This window comes from Sinocyclocheilus rhinocerous, unplaced genomic scaffold, assembly GCF_001515625.1.
Source record: "Sinocyclocheilus rhinocerous isolate Xijiao unplaced genomic scaffold, SAMN03320098_v1.1 scaffold171, whole genome shotgun sequence".
Classification (NCBI taxonomy): Eukaryota; Metazoa; Chordata; class Actinopteri; order Cypriniformes; family Cyprinidae; genus Sinocyclocheilus; species Sinocyclocheilus rhinocerous.
Genome location: NW_015642206.1, coordinates 819,810 through 822,868, shown reverse-complemented (window position 1 = coordinate 822,868; position 3,059 = coordinate 819,810). Strand labels below are relative to the sequence as shown.

Here is a 3,059-nt window from a genome sequence, read left to right as displayed (position 1 = left end):
TATATGTTCAGAAATAATAGGCTACAATGAAAATGCTTAAAAAAATTCTCAACAGTCAATGTAATTCAAATTCAAAATGTCTGCCTTTATACATAGAATCCGAAAATTGTACATTTCTAAACTGCGTACTTGTAAATATATCTGTACATTCATTTAAACAGTTACATTTCTCTATATTTCTACTTCTGTATATAGTGCATTATTTAATTTTCTGTTTTTCTTATATTAGTGTTATACTCCATCTCTACCGTGTAATTCCTATGTCTGCTGCACTAGTTTGCACTATGTCATACTTCTGCACTGGAAGCTCCAGTCACTAAGTCAAATTCCTTGTCTGTGTAAACATACTTGGTAATAAAGTTCTTTCTGACTTCTGAAGGTATAAAACCAGTAGACTATTAACAATAAATGTTCTGTGAAAACAAAGAACAGCAGCTTTCAGCCTGTCACCAATGCAAACATGAAATATTAGACATACAGTAATAGTTCTTTACAGGTTTTTTAATTAGATTGCGCGGCTTTTCTATTGTTTTTTCTATGTAAACATGGACGCGTTTGACTGCTGCACTAGGATCTCTTGCAGCATCTCACGCATGAAATGGCATTATAAAAACGCAGCGCTCAAATTAAAAGAAGTTCACTTACATCTTCTTGCATGTTTTTTCTATTCCACTGTCCACGTCGCATCTTTGTCAACACAAAAGCGCATTCTGTGTGAATGGCCCCAGCTAACAATTTTTGGTTAGCTTATTTCAGACATGAAATTCTGCAAAAATAGTTTGTTTATGATTAAAAAAAATACACATTTCAGCATTAGAATAATCAGAAACATCTGCAAAGTTTTAATTAGTTTACATGGTTATGACAACTAAAGATAACATGCAGGTTATACATTTTATAATCTTTCTGACTTCTGAAGGTATAAAACCAGTAGACTATTAACAATAAATGTTCTGTGAAAACAAAGAACAGCAGCTTTCAGCCTGTCACCAATGCAAACATGAAATATTAGACATACAGTAATAGTTCTTTACAGGTTTTTTAATTAGATTGCGCGGCTTTTCTATTGTTTTTTCTATGTAAACATGGACGCGTTTGACTGCTGCACTAGGATCTCTTGCAGCATCTCACGCATGAAATGGCATTATAAAAACGCAGCGCTCAAATTAAAAGAAGTTCACTTACATCTTCTTGCATGTTTTTTCTATTCCACTGTCCACGTCGCATCTTTGTCAACACAAAAGCGCATTCTGTGTGAATGGCCCCAGCTAACAATTTTTGGTTAGCTTATTTCAGACATGAAATTCTGCAAAAATAGTTTGTTTATGATTAAAAAAAATACACATTTCAGCATTAGAATAATCAGAAACATCTGCAAAGTTTTAATTAGTTTACATGGTTATGACAACTAAAGATAACATGCAGGTTATACATTTTATAACCTAAACGTTCTTATTTGGTTCCCAAAAAAATAACCAAATGGGAACCTAATGGGAATGTTAGGGGAACGTTCTGTGTTTGTTGGGGCACCTCGTGATATGAGCGCGTCACACGTGAGCGGTTAATCACGTACGCCGACATGTGGTCGGATCTTTCTTTTCTCTTTACTGTTATCATTGGCATCAAAGTGTCTAATTCTAACGTTTGGTAATATTTCTATTAAAAATTGCGATTCCTCGATTTCAAAAAAATAAAATCGCGGCAAAACATTAAATTCGAATTAATCGATAAAATCAGAAAAATTGCCCTACATGTGGTTAACATGAAGTTAGCATGATTAGCATGTTGCTAGCATGATACTAACATGTTTTTAACAAGATGCTAACATGGATAACACTAATAACATGTCATTAGCAGGTTTTTAGTAAGATGCTAATGTTTTCCACTATGCTAATACAGTTAACCTGTCATTAGCATGATGTTAGCATGCTATTAGCATGTCTTAGCACTTAGGTAGGCGATTATAGCATGTGTTAGCATGTTTTAGCACATTCTTAGCATGATTTAGCACTTAGCTAAGCAATGCTAGCATGATAGGGCATATTGTTAGTATGATGGTAGCACATTTTGACAGTTTAATCATGTTTTAAAAACTATGTATAATTTTTTGCATGTTTTAGCACGTAGCTAATCACTATTAGCATGTAGCTATTTACTGCTAGCATGTGTAGCATGTTGGGAGTCCTATTTGCTAGCATGAGTCAAAAGAACCAACTCCCATGACTCTACGATATTCTGATGCAAAGATATAAGACTTGCTAGATGGTTGCTAGGGAGTTTTGGTTGCTATCGTACACCCGATTGCTTATAAAAGTCATAGCACACCTCTCCTCAATAAGCTGCACAATGTGACGCCTCTTTTGTGGGTCTGTGGCAAACGGTGCGGGACGAGTTATGCACCAAAGTTTTTACGGAATCTATAATAATAATAATAATAATAATAATAATAAGTATGTGAGATAATAATAGTGATGCTTCGCCTTTGGCAAGAACCACTAATAAGCTTAGATAGTAGATCAGTAAGTTGGCTTTCTCAAGCCAACTTAAAGGGTTAGTTCACCCTCAAGTCATTCTAGGTGTATATGACTTTCTTCTTTCAGACAAATCCAGTCAGAGTTATATTAAAATTTGTCTTTGATCTTTCAAGCTGTTTAATGCCACTCAGCAGGTGTTGCATGCGTCAGTACAAAAGAAGTTAAATAAAAAGCACCCATCCATAAAAAAAAGTGTCTCACACGGCTCTGGGGGGTGAACAAAGGCCTCCTGTAGCGAATCGATGCGTTATTGTAAGAAAAATATCCATATTCAAAATGTTATCACTTTAATGTAGCTTGTGCCAACAGTCCCACACGGAAGCAGCTCCGGGCGGATGACGTATGAGTTCAGCTTTGCGCATGCGCCGCTCAGAAGTGACGAACGTGGAAGGGCAGGGGAGAGATCAAAACAAAACACCGGTCACTTATTAGAAGTACAAAACAAGAATTTGTAAAGAAGAATGTCGGAGGATTTTGATATAAGCCAAGAGGAGACTGGTTTTCCTTTGCTAAAGTAAAGAAACT

The 3,059-nt window shown here is 35.6% G+C and overlaps 1 protein-coding gene across 1 annotated transcript in view; it reads right to left on the bottom strand.

The window, feature by feature from the left end:
- Window positions 1-1,283: 1,283 nt before the first annotated feature.
- The window catches only part of LOC107755739 (vitamin D-binding protein-like), a 23,274-nt gene continuing 21,498 nt past the window's right edge, over window positions 1,284-3,059 (bottom strand). Inside the window, exon 7 of the transcript XR_001641737.1 lies at window positions 1,284-1,306. The gene's annotated coding sequence lies outside the window, so the exon portion shown is untranslated. The remainder of the gene's footprint in view (window positions 1,307-3,059) is intronic.